This window comes from Pavona decussata, unplaced genomic scaffold (assembly GCF_977016875.1).
Source record: "Pavona decussata unplaced genomic scaffold, jaPavDecu1.1 SCAFFOLD_62, whole genome shotgun sequence".
NCBI classification, from domain to species: domain Eukaryota; kingdom Metazoa; phylum Cnidaria; class Anthozoa; order Scleractinia; family Agariciidae; genus Pavona; species Pavona decussata.
In genome coordinates this window covers 596171-610563 of record NW_028145483.1, presented here as the reverse complement: position 1 = coordinate 610563, position 14393 = coordinate 596171, and the positions used below count along the sequence as shown (strand labels likewise).

The 14393-nt window shown below is 37.0% G+C and overlaps 1 long non-coding RNA gene and 1 pseudogene across 1 annotated transcript; both read right to left on the bottom strand.

The window, feature by feature from the left end:
• The window catches only part of LOC146478856 (zinc finger MYM-type protein 1-like), a 62001-nt pseudogene that overhangs the window by 24126 nt on the left and 23482 nt on the right, over nt 1-14393 (bottom strand).
• On the bottom strand, nt 6072-8247 carry LOC146478859 (uncharacterized). Its single transcript, XR_014865055.1, has 3 exons — nt 8012-8247; nt 7384-7904; nt 6072-7068 (listed from the first exon to the last, which is right to left on the bottom strand). It is a non-coding gene; the product is annotated as an uncharacterized LOC146478859 (long non-coding RNA).

The window sequence follows — 14393 nt, the reverse complement described above, 5'->3', positions numbered from 1 at the left end:
GAGAAGAGGTGAGCATATTCATGTGATTTTGTTGACAAAACTTTGCTGGATTGCTATCGTGCACGATCTTGTTTTCTTGCAGTGTTGACACGCCGTTTAATTAAAACTTTAGCTTAATATTGCTAAACTCGGAGCAGTTTTTTGAGCTCATTTTTTTTCGGTCCATGTTCATTATTTCCCTTGGAGTTTTATTTTCTAATCTCCTCCAAATTTTACCTTCCAACAGCGGGAGAAAGAGTAAGACGACTCGTGGCGGGAATTTACATGAAGGGGGCATTGATCATAAACAGCAGGCGCCGTGAGTCTTGAAGGAAAGACCCTAGAAAGTGGAACGGTGGAAAGGCAGAAAATCACCCTTAATCCTAGAACACGGAACGGGTGAGGGTTAGGTGCAAGGTTATAGTTTATTTGGGGTGATTTCCGACGTTCCAGGTTTTAGGATTTGGAGTGATTTTCCACCATTCCGCCCTTCCACCGTTCCGGCTTTTAGCGTCTCCGATCTTGAAGTGAAGCATTTTACTCCGATCCGGCGCAACGAGACGTCGGATTTTTCCTCTTGAAGTGAAACGTTTCGCTCACTTAACGCTGTAAAACGAACAAAAAAATCAGCAATGGAATAAAAGGACTGGTTATTCTCAGAAGAGGCAAGTACATGTATATTCATGTGATTTTGTAGACAAAACTTTGCTGGTTTGCGGCTGTTTTGCAATAAATTGATTTCTTGCAGTGTTGACACGCAGTTAATACTGCTGAGTTCAGAGTAGTCCTTTGAGCTCATTTTTTTCGGTTCCTGTTCATTATTTCGATCCCTTGGCATTTTATTTTCTAATCTGGTCCAATTTTGCCTTCCAACAGTGGGAAAAAGAGCGGCGGAAAAGGACTCTTTTAGAGGCGGCACATATCATAAACAGCGGATCTGAAACAGAAATCATTTTACTCTGATCGATCCGCGAAGAAACGTTGGATTTTTCCTCTTGAAGTGAAACTTTTTGCTCACTTAACATTGTAAAATGGACGAAAAAATCAGCAATGGAATAAAAGGACTGGTTATTTCCAAAGAGGCGAGTATATTTAAGCTTAAGTCTTATATTTGATTTTGTTGACAAGACTTTGCTGACTTTTGCAAGATATATTTTTGCAGTGTTTACACTGCAACTTGTTTAACTTAAGCTACTGCTAACTTCAGAAAAGTCTCTCGAGCTCATTTTTTCGGTCCATGTTCGTTATTTCCCTTGCAGGTTTATTTTCTAATCTCATTCCTTTTTGCTTCATGTGAGAAAATTTGGTTCTCAGGTATAATTTTTAGTCAGTGAGACAGACGTCTCGTAACACTTTTTTATCGACTTAGCTAGCATTAAGCTAAGTACTGACAAGTTTTTCTCGCATATATTTGTAATTTTTGCATTTATTTCTAACAATCTTCACAGAGAACAAACACAAATACTTTAAAGGATAGGATATTTCTTTTCAAAAAACGTTGAAAGCGAATGTAGAATTAGTCAATAGTGTGACCTCATTTTCATCATAACATCAAGCGTACGCAAAATTTGTTCGCTTGTTTGCACAAATTTTTGAAGATCGTCGTTTAGTTTATCTCTGTTCTGATTGTTATGAATTATCACAGTTTTTTTTTCCATTTATTACTCCAGGATACATGTATATTTTAAGTCTGTTTCATCATTATTGTAGCCTTTTGCTCTTAGGTTTATGTACGGCTTTTTGTTGATAAACAACATTTGCCTAAGACAGTGAAAGTTCGCCTCGATCATCTTTAAAACTAAAAAGAATAATAACAACAAAAAAAATACTTTGAACGTGAAGAAAACTATCAAAACTCGATAAATAGCCAATCCCGTCCTGAATATTTACCTACAGTGTACATAATATTTTGATATTTTTTTTGTATCCCCAACTCACATCCATGTAGCTTAGAATGTCAGTTCTGCTGAAATGGGTTTTTGGGTTTCAAGAGGATACCTTACTACCTTAATGTACCTTGTTGTATAGCAGATAGTATTTTTATTTGCATGAGGCCGAGTAGAGTTAAGGTTTAATTTTCAAGCGGCAGGGGTATTTTGCAGAATACCGAACGTTGAATCTATGGAAGTCCTTTAATGCAGTGGCTGCCATAACAACAAATTAAAGCTAACCGTCTGTATAATCAGTGCTTAGCCCTAAACAGAAAAGAAAAGTGCTTAGACCTTGATAACTTTGTTCATTTCTTTCCATTCTTTATCTTCGTAATTTCATAGTGAGCTAGTCACAGTCGTCTTCTAAATTTCTTTGTCTGATTTGAAATCTGAAAACATTCCATTTTATAGATCTAAAACTGCCATCAGAAATGGCATCTCAGCCACTGAACTGCAGGATAAGTCCTTTCCAGCCAGCTTTCCCCCAGCCACTGCTTTCGTGTGCTCGATGAATCCTGATGCGGTAATCAGACTTGCAAATTCTGGACAATTCAGCATCTCAGAACCTGACCTCATCAAACAATAGCATTATCCAAAACGTGAACTAATAGGGAAAATTTTAAAAATCATCATAGGCCCCCATCTGCATAAATTATGAGCCTTAACTCAGGAGTGTTTGCCACTGCCTGGGCACAACAGCCATGCGTAGAGGGTGTAACCTTTACTAGTGGGTTTAGATCTTGTGTTTTAATAGCTGTAGCAAAAAATAATTGATGTACAGTTGTAAGCTTTTTATTTATCATCACAGATCATGACAGATGTGATGAAAACACAGTATGGCTCATGAATCACTTTGTTAATGGAAGTTCTTGTTGAGGCAATTCATAAACTTGTAAATTATCCATTCTTGTGTGAAAGTTTCTGACTGTGCACTTTTCCCATCAAGGGATAGATCCAGTTGTGTATTAAATTTTTTACCTTTTGATAAATGTTGATGTGATGGCAGGAGCCAAATTGAATGGGCACTCGCTGAGCATATAACATTTTTCTTCAGCAGTAAAGATTTTAATTAGTTGGCCTGATGTAGGGCTATTGCTCTAGCATGTTGTGTACAACAGAGATTGGCCACTGGATGTCTGGGCCTACAATAGCTGTGTTTATAAGCAACAGTTAGCACTGTCACTGAATCATTCTTATAACTATTGAATTGATAGAGGCTACAGAAATATGCTGAACAAGGGGCATTCCCTGTATACTTTACAGTGCAACGAACTCAACTGGGGCCACCCAATCGCAGGTCACGTTCGCAACAAAGGAGTCTGGCTTTGGTAGTTGGTAAACCAATCAAAAACGAGAAAATTTCTTTAAATTTCAAAGTGTCGGTCTTATCGGTGGCCCCGGTTGAGTTTGTTGAACTGTAAGACAAAACCTTGCCTTACCTTTAGTTATATATATATATTTTTTACAAAGCCTGAATATCAGCTGTTTTCCCCATCTCTCACCAATTATCTAGAGAGATTAGAGACTGATATTCAGGCCATGTTTAATGCAACCAGACCCTTTTGATAACTGTGATTTAACAGACAAAAGGTGAAACTTCTTATCAGCCATCTCTTTTAATTGAAAGAAAAATTTAAAACTTGGTAGTGGGTAATGAATTATGAAATATGTACAGTTATATATTTTTACAGTGCAATCTCAGTTATTTGAACTATTAATGTTTTTCAGCACTCCCAATTCTTTGAACAGATAGTTGTTAATTCTCTTGGATTTGCTTCAGTCAGTTTTTTGCCTCCTATTTTTTGAACAAAATTTATTTTCCCGAGGAAGTTAAAAAAAAATTGGTAATTCCACTGCAGGGATTGCCACATAACATTATTATGAAAATGTTAATATGCCAAGTAAATTGTTTTCTTTTACTTTGTTTTGATTATCCAATAATAACTGTTACTTTTCATGGGTTTTGTGACATCAGTAACCAGTGCTACAGTTTTCTACACCTTATGACATGGTCTGGTATAACTTTTTCAGTAACATAAGGAAAAACACTAAATAATATTATTTTCCTTTTTCATTCTGTACAGTGTTTATGTAAAATCTTTATTTATATCAGGGCTCAAAATAACGGCCGGTCAACGGACAATGTCCGGAATGATTGGGGAGTTGACCGGTCAACCTTTCGTCTTGCCGGTCATGTTGACCGGTCGCATTCAATCGTATTGAAGATGAAATAAATTAAAATTTTCACGCTGTTCAGTTGCCTCAGTTGTTATCAGTATGTAGTGAGTTGCTGTGTATTGCTAAACTTTGATCTGAAATCCTGGGTGAAATGCCACAAGAACCGTTGTTTACAATTCGCGCATTGAAACAGACATCGGGGTTCACGCACTTCCAGTCACAAAATTAAAAATATTTTCCCTTTATTGCCCTAGTTAATTTATTAGTTAGTTTATTTTAATACACATAAGCTTCTTTTTTTATTTCGCTGCTTTAATTTATTTTTATTGTTGACTATGTAATGAGTGTTTTAAAGTGCTATAAGCTCTAAGCAACGACTTTTTTGGAAATAAATAACGCCACTTTTGCTTCATGGGCCCCTGTTTTAAGAGTTATTTATGTTATAAACTTGACCGGACAGAAACGATACATGACCGAGCTAAAATAAATTTGGCCGGTCATCATGTCCAGAGACTCTCCGGAAATTATTTTGAGCCCTGTATATAGAAATAGTTTAATCCACTGATTGTTTTGGAGAAAAAAGTGATAAAATGCTTTTAATTTGCAATATTTCAAGCAAAGTATAATGTTGTACATCATTTTGTGAATTCAGAAGAGGACTATTGCTATACATCAACTCTCTTTAGGCACTCTTGTTCCTTCTATTTTTTTCTCTCGGAAAAACAGGATGATGAAAATTAAAGTAAGGAATATTTTTTAGAAAATGCTTATTAAAATTAATGATACATGGTTGGTATTTTGCTGTGTAAAAATGAATGGGACTTCTCAGATGAGGTGCTATCCATAAACTGGAGTGATGAGGCTGCAGGAGTGTGGTGTTTAGCAGTCTAATGACTTCTTAAATTGGGATTTTCCTTGTAAGGACAAAAGGTTAATGAGTTGGAGCAAGGCCTGTTCCTTAATTGAGAAACCAGAGAATAAAACCTGCAGTGTAAATTTTTGTGGTGGAAGGAAACTGCTTAGTTTTCTTTTCAGTATTACCTCAGTTAGGAAATGTGGTCCATGAAAGGTAAAGAAAAACTCTTTGACCTTGGCAGGATTAAAACCTATGACCCCAGGATTTTGTTGATCACTGATGGACCAAAATTAATCTCTTCACTAGGGTAATGCAAAATTTAAGTGGTTTCCTTCCCAAACAGAAATTTACACTCCAAGGATAATTCTCTGATTTCTCAGTTGTATAGTCAGTACTGCACAGCACAAAATTTCATTATCTTCATTAATTTAATTTCATAATTTCATTATCTTTTAATTGTTGTGTTTGCAGCAAGAGCGCAACCACTAAGTTAGAAAAACTCAATGAAAGAGCACTGAGATTTGTTTATAGAGATTATAGCTCGTCGTATGAAATGCTACTTAAATAATCTGGCTACCAAAACGTTGTTAAATCAAAGATTGGCAAAGATAGTGACTACTGTATACAAAGTAGTTAATAGGCAGGGCGCATCAGAATCACTATGCGATCTAGTGGAACTAAGGGAAAGTAATTATAATCTTCGAGGAGACAAAATCTTGACATTACCAAAAGTAAATACGACTAAGTACGGACTTAAATCACTCAGATACGAAGGAGCCAACCTGTAGAATAAACTACCGAATGAATACCGAAAAGCGGACTCTTACAAACTGTTCAAGAAACAGATATTAGATACGGATTTGGCCGGCCGCTACATGTTGTAATCAAATGCTGATATATGTTAAAACATTTTATACAATTTTATACTATATATTCAATAATCTTAGAAACATTGTAAATAGTATCTTTCTCATCTTTTTCAGTATTTTCATTTATCATTTTCATTACTTTTTCCTTTTATTATTATTATTAATATTTTATTTTGTGACTATTTCTGTAAAGTAGCTGGTTAGCTAAGTGTTTAGTCACGTTAATAAACTTACTTACTTACTTACTTCCAACTTTACTCCAAGTTTTAACTCTCATGTAGCAAAGTGTAGAAAAACTGCTGGGGATAACCGGCTCCCATAACTGCCTGATGGATTTTTTTTTGGTAAAGATTTTGACAGGGACAGTTGAGGATTTGTACACAATTGTTATTTGATTCTATGTCAAACAATTTACTAACTTAATTTAAAACCAGATACAAATGACTAGGGACTGAATTTTTTTTTTTCCGTTGAATAATTAGACTTATGACGTTTATTGCATTCAACATAGAAAGAACGCACTCCTTTTACAGATTGGAGTTGAGATTGTATGGGAGAACCAAAGTTGATTGCATGAATGAAAGGATATTGGAAAGTATGTCTGGCACCCCCAGTAGATAAATTTTTGGAGGGGCAGATGACATCATCACCAAATTGGCAAAGGAGAGAACCTACGCTAGGATCAAGGTCATCAAACGTACTCTCTGATCCAGTTTTGATAATTACTAGTTTCGATATATACAAAGTAGCAAAAGGCATTCACAAGTAATTGTTGTTTTGACTTTACAATATCAAGAATAAGAGGCAGCCAATTACTGCAATGGTTTCTCTGAACAAAACAGTATCACTTTGCACTCTCAAAACAAAGGAACTAATGTGATTGACAGGAAGTTATGAAAGGTTCATGTTTTCCTATCCCTACCGAAACAAATGGGAAAAATTATATACTGCATTCTTAGATTAAGTTAAGAGCAAGAAAGACATCTTGACTCTCTTATAAATCAATATCAGTTGCATGGAACTGAGCACTTAGTTTGAGTTTATCCAAAAACCAAAATAAACAATATTAAGTATACAAGAATAGCCATCAACCAAGGAATAAATTTTTAAAAATGAGCTTTTCAATCTAATTTATTGAATTAATGAGCTACAAGTGCAGTTAGAAAATATAAAAATGGCACAAAGCTAATTTGACTTGAAGAAATATCTCTCCTGTAAGCAAACATCTCCAATGTGCATCTCCCTCAAACAGAACCTAAAAATAAAAAAAAATCACTCAATTTGACGAGAAAAAGATGAAATTTTAAATATTTTGTAAATCCCTATAACTTATAATGACTCGTTTTTCAATTGTTCCACGGTGTACTAGTTTGGAACGATCTCCTAGTATTAGTAGACCACATGAGTTGATATAACAACACTGGCCTACTATTGTCCGTATTAGCTTGCAATTTTAATATTATCTTGATTAAAGATTTCTTTTAGAAAATTGCTCCCTCGGTAGAAAAAAAAAACACTACAAACAGTTTAAAGGTGTGTATGCATACATAAATATTTGAAGTTATCTTACCTCCTTAATTGATAGAGCTGTCGGACCTTTCCTTCCACCGACACAACAAAACCCCTTCTAGTTTTGACATTTATCACACTAAAAGTCTTCCTTCAAATCTGCTGTTAAAGGGGAACATTTCCACACTGTCGCGCAGGAAAAATAAGACGAGGCGTAGGAAAAATTCGATCGCTTCCAAACTTGAAAACTTATGCAAAACTTAAAAAGATCCTTTCTTTTTTTATCCACCATCCTATAAATACAGGAAGATATCTGAACACTGCTATTTTTATCCTGTTTTATCCAAATCTCTAGAACGAAGCAACGACAACTGAAATTCGCCTCTTCGCTCGTTCTCAGGTAGGTACTTCATATATGGTAATTATTAATAATTACCATATATGAAGTACCTATAAAGCGCCCGTTCCGCTGGATAAGGGTAATGCGGGCTCGGAGAACGAGATTGCCGCCATTTTTTTAAATGATGGATCTGGGTACTAGGAGTCTAGGATCAGGAATCGGAAGACCTTAGATAACATAGTCTCCTTCGCAGCCGTTATTAATTAGTGTCATCACGCTACGCTCCGTGGGGAGGATCGTTGCGTGACGACCCTAATAACGGCTGCGAAGGAGACTAGCTATAGATAACAAGGACTGGAACCAGATTTCAGAGCCCAGTGCTTTTCGCGAAAACGTGGGTTTGGCGGAGGTGCCCATTCTCGCGGGCTCACAAACCTGGTTCCAGGAATCTCATTCCCATTCAAAAACGCGCGTGGGCTCTCAGAGGACGAGATTGGGGTACAAGCGCAAAGATCAACCAATCACCAACCCTTGCTCACTGAAAGGAAAATTAAGAAAAAATGCCCTCTGTTACAACAAATCAGGAGCCGATGATCATGGGCTCCTGGTATTACATTGTTGATGGGGAGTTTGCTGCATATGCATTAAAAATATATATAACTTTAGAAAGGATCGATGAGGAACTACGTCCATACGATAAGCCGAGATTTCTATAAAAATGCTAGCAAAAAAATTGGAGCTCCGCTTTTAGGCTTGGCTAAATATATATATTATTAGTTCACAAACTCTGGTGAAGCTTTAGGGTGGTGTCAGCTGGCCCCTGACTGAAACCTGTTTAACGGCTTGTGCAGATGGTGAATTACTGAGTAGTGTGGGATGTCTTCCAGTAGACGGTACCTCCAGGGTGAGCCCGCTCAGGCCCTACTGGTTTACAGCGGGGTGCTCAAAGTTCTTTCCCAAACTCAACCTCTGTCCCAGAGGTAAACTGGGAAGCGACAGCCGCCTTGTCAGCGGCGGGAAAAAGACCTGGCTGGGGCCAGGCAAGTAAACAGCCAACCGAGCACCCCACGTTCAGGGTTTTGTCCATTTTCGTGACAAGTCACACAACGTCACGCGTGACAGTAACGGCATCCAGTCACACAACAACCATAATGATTATTTTTTTATCCAAATTGGTGTTCAAAAATATTGTCTTCATCATTCAAATCAGCGATTGATGAGTTGGTTGGATTTAATCGATGATTGTTTGTGAGTTGGTGTCATTTATGAAAAACATAAATTTAGCGTCTCCGTTGCAGGAGTTTTGAAAAACCGAGGATTTATGTTTTTAGGTTTTTGAGAAACCGAGGATAAAAATTTAGCGTCTCCGTTGCAGGAGTTTTGAAAAACCGAGGATTTACGTTTTTGACGTCTCCGTTGCAGGAGTCATTGTTGAATCAGGTATGAATTCAGTGAAATTTTCAAAAACCGAGGATTTAGGTTTTTGACGTCTCCGTTGCAGGAGTCATTGTTGAATCAGGTATGAATTCAGTGAAATTTTCAAAAACCGAGGATTTAGGTTTTTGACGTCTCCGTTGCAGGAGTCATTGTTGAATCAGGTATGAATTCAGTGAAATTTTCAAAAACCGAGGATTTAGGTTTTTGACGTCTCCGTTGCAGGAGTCATTGTTGAATCAGGTATGAATTCAGTGAAATTTTCAAAAGTGTTCCAAAAGCGGTAAATATCTAACTACTGATGTACTGAAACTTTTCACTGCGATTGAATATGGCAAAAGGCGGACACGTTTTTTTAGCGCTTTGGGTCCGAAAACTGAGGAGCAAATTAAATTAGCAAAAATAAATTTGGCTTTGACTTGTAGCTTTCAAAAGATGATTCGGACGCTCACATTTAGTAGTCGTACAAAAATTCGACACTTCACTTTATTTCAAAATTCTTGGTATAGCTTGATAACCGGCTCTATAAGCTTTAATTTGATATAAGGGTTCAGGTATCTACAGTTTAACTTGCGGACGCGCTACATCGCTTTGATGCGAGACACCCCTGAAGGTATAGGGTAACCTTAAATAACATATCAATCAATCAATCAATCAATCAATAATAATAATAGGAAAAAAGGTTTAGTTCTTGGTAGAGCTCGTCAAAATAGTTGACTATCGGTTATCGTTTAGCTAAACATATATATTAAACGTAACAATGATGTTCTCTTATAAAGAAATTCTGTGTATTAAATTTGGATAAAAAATGTCAGATGATATTCTCAATACGTAAACGAGAGCAAAGGCACGCCAAATTATTCTCCCAACCCTTTGTTCCCTTGCTTACAGGCCTATTCTCATACAAGTGCAAAATAATAACAAGAATAACAAGTTTGGAGAGCATGAAAGATGCGTAAGAGTTGCTCGAGGCGTAGCCGAAAGCAACTCTAGCTTTTTGAGTGCTCTCCAAACTTTCCAAGTGCTTCATATCTCGATGAAGCACAGCTGACGCATGAATCAATTATTTCATAACCTTTTCAACGGGGTAGTTTAGCCTGTTGATTCTAGGTTGACCAGAGGTTTTCCAAGTATTCACCCAACTTGCAAAGTGGTAATAAACAACCCAACCCATGTTCAGCAAAAAATCCACAACTGACAGGGTAAAAAACGTAACACCCCTTTGGTTCTAACTTGTTCAAGTGCAGACCTTTTATTTTCTCCAAACTGAGTTCATCTTCTCTTGAATATGCGCGACAAATCAACTTGTTCAAGTGCAGGCCTTTTATTTTCTCCAAACAGAGTTCATCTTCTCTTGAATATGGGCAACAAATCAACTTGTTCAAGTGCAGGCCTTTTATTTTCTCCAAACAGAGTTCATCTTCTCTTGAATATGGGCGACAAATCAGCTTGTTCAAGTGCGGACCGTTTATTTTCTCCAAACAGAGTTCATCCTCTCTTGAATATGGGCGACAAATCAACTTGTTCAAGTGCGGACCGTTTATTTTCTCCAAACAGAGTTCATCTTCTCTTGAATATGCGCGACAAATCAACTTGTTCAAGTGCGGACCGTTTATTTTCTCCAAACAGAGTTCATCCTCTCTTGAATATGGGCGACAAATCAACTTGTTCAAGTGCGGACCGTTTATTTTCTCCAAACAGAGTTCATCTTCTCTTGAATATGCGCGACAAATCAACTTGTTCAAGTGCGGACCGTTTATTTTCTCCAAACAGAGTTCATCTTCTCTTGAATATGGGCGACAAATCAGCTTGTTCAAGTGCGGGCCTTTTATTTTCTCCAAACAGAGTTCATCTTCTCTTGAATATGCGCGACAAATCAACTTGTTCAAGTGCAGGCCTTTTATTTTTTCCCAAACAGAGTTCATCTTCTCTTGAATATGTGCGACAAATCAGCTTGTTCAAGTGCAGGCCTTTTATTTTCTCCAAACAGAGTTCATCTTCTCTTGAATATGCGCGACAAATCAACTTGTTCATATGCAGGCCTTTTATTTTTTCCCAAACAGAGTTCATCTTCTCTTGAATATGTGCGACAAATCAGCTTGTTCAAGTGCAGGCCTTTTATTTTCTCCAAACAGAGTTCATCTTCTCTTGAATATGGGCGACAAATCATTTTGTTCAAGTGCAGGCCTTTTATTTTCTCCAAACAGAGTTCATCTTCTCTTGAATATTGGCGACAAACCAACTTGTTCAAGTGCAGAACTTTTATTTCCTCCAAACAGAATTCATCTTCTCTTGAATATTGGCGACAAATCAACCTTTTCAAGTGGAGGCCTTTTATTTTCTCCAAACAGAATTCATCCTCTCTTGAATATGTGCGACAAATCAGCTTGTTCAAGTGCAGGCCTTTTATTTTCTCCAAACAGAGTTCATCTTCTCTTGAATATGGGCGACAAATCATTTTGTTCAAGTGCAGGCCTTTTATTTTCTCCAAACAGAGTTCATCTTCTCTTGAATATTGGCGACAAACCAACTTGTTCAAGTGCAGAACTTTTATTTCCTCCAAACAGTATTCATTTTCTCTTGAATATGCGCGACAAATCAACTTGTTCAAGTGCAGGCCTTTTATTTTCTACAAAATGTATTCATTTTCTCTTGAATATGCGCGACAAATCAACTTGTTCAAGTGCAGGCCTTTTATTTTCTCCAAACAGTATTCATTTTCTCTTGAATATGCGCGACCAATCAACTTGTTCAAGTGCAGGCCTTTTATTTTCTACAAACAGTATTCATCTTCTCTTGAATATGGGCGACAAATCAAATGGTTCAAGTGCAGGCCTTTTATCTTCTCCAAACAGAGTTCATCCTCTCTTGAATATGGGCGATAAATCATTTTGTTCAAATGCAGACCTTTTATTTTCTCCAAACAGAATTCATCTTCTCTTGAATATGGGCAACCAATCAACTTGTTCAAGTGCAGACCTTTTATTTTCTCCAAACAGAGTTCATCTTTTCTTGAATATGGGCGACAAATTAACTTGTGCAAGTGCAGACCTTTCATTTTCTACAAACAGAATTCATCTTCTTTTGAATAAGGGCGACAAATCAAATGGTTCAAGTGCAGAACTTTTATTTTCTCCAAACAGAGTTCATCCTCTCTTGAATATGGGCGATAAATCATTTTGTTCAAGTGCAGACCTTTTATTTTCTCCAAACAGAATTCATCTTCTCTTGAATATGGGCGACAAATCAACTTGTTCAAGTGCAGACCTTTTATTTTCTCCAAACAGAGTTCATCTTCTCTTGAATATGGGCGACAAATTAACTTGTTCAAGTGCAGACCTTTCATTTTCTACAAACAGAATTCATCTTCTTTTAAATAAGGGCGACAAATCAAATGGTTCAAGTGCAGACCTTTTATTTTCTCCAAACAGAGTTCATCCTCTCTTGAATATGGGCGATGAATCATTTTGTTCAAATGCAGACCTTTTATTTTCTCCAAACAGAATTCATCATTTCTTGAATATGGGCGATAAATCATTTTGTTCAAGTGCAGGCCTTTTATTTTCTCCAAACAGAATTCATCATTTCTTGAATATGGGCGACAAATCAACTTGTTCAAGTGCGGGCCTTTTATTTTCTGCAAACAGTATTCATTTTCTCTTGAATATGCGCGACAAATCAACATGTTCAAGTGCAGGCCTTTTGTTTTCTCCAAAACAGAGTTCATCTTCTCTTCATTATGGGCGACAAATCAAATGGTTCAAATGCAGACCTTTTATTTTCTCCAAACAGAATTCCTCTTTTCTTGAATATGGGCGACAAATCAACTTGTTCAAGTGCAGGCCTTTTATTTTCTCCAAACAGAGTTCATCTTCTCTTGAATATGGGCGATAAATCATTTTGTTCAAGTGCAGGCCTTTTATTTTCTCCAAACAGAGTTCATCCTCTCTTGAATATGGGCGACAAATCAACTTGTTCAAGCGCAGGCGTTTTATTTTCGCCAAAACAGAGTTCATCTTCTCTTGAATATGGGCGACAAATCAACCTGTTCAAGTGCAGGCCTTTTATTTTCTCCAAACAGAGTTCATCTTCTCTTGAATATGGGCGATAAATCATTTTGTTCAAGTGAGGCCTTTTATTTTCTCCAAACAGAGTTCATCCTCTCTTGAATATGGGCGACAAATCAAGTTGTTCAAGTGCAGGCCTTTTGTTTTCTCCAAACAGAGTTCATCTTCTCTTGAATATGTGCGACAAATCAACTTGTTTAAATGCAGGCCTTTTATTTTCTCCAAACAGAGTTCATCCTCTCTTGAATATGGGCGACAAATCAACTTGTTCAAGTGCAGGCCTTTTATTTTCTCCAAACAGAGTTCATCTTCTCTTGAATGTGGGCGACAAATCAACTTGTTCAAGTGCAGGCCTTTTATTTTCTGCAAACAGTATTCATTTTCTCTTGAATATGCGCGACAAATCAACATGTTCAAGTGCAGGCCTTTTGTTTTCTCCAAAACAGAGTTCATCTTCTCTTCATTATGGGCGACAAATCAAATGGTTTAAATGCAGACCTTTTATTTTCTCCAAACAGAATTCCTCTTTTCTTGAATATGGGCGACAAATCAACTTGTTCAAGTGCAGGCCTTTTATTTTCTCCAAACAGAGTTCATCTTCTCTTGAATGTGGGCGACAAATCAGCTTGTTCAAGTGCAGGTCTTTTATTTTTTCCAAGAGATTTCATCCTCTTTTGTCTTTCATTGATCGAGGGAAATATGAAATAAGTGCATGGAAACGAGCGCGAATATTTGCAATAAAAGGACGGAATCCTAGTTTAATCTTTTATGTTTGTTGCTTCGTGTTCGCCGTAATGATTCATCTAGGCTATTCCAATAAAATGTTTCGTTTCCCATCGCCCGACCGACCCACATTTTTCAAAAAGTAAAAAAAAAATTCAAGATTCACTGCGAATAACGAACAAAAAGACCACGTTTTCGAGTTGACCTTTCTAACCATGCAATCTTACTTCCTTAGCAGCCCGGCCTTCTCTGGAACCCAGACCCCTTCAAGTGTTCATTTTGTCCTTGTTTTTATTTTTATGTTTCGCCCGACCGACCAACCCACCATCACAAGAGTCGGGGTGATGGGAAACGAAACATTTTATTGGGATGACCTTAATGATACATATCCGGAAAGAAGACGAACATAATAATGAACACAATCATTCTCAATTACAAAATGTTTTTATTTACAGTGAAGCGTCTCCCAAAAAATCATAATTGTTTTGTGACAGTGAAAACAAAACA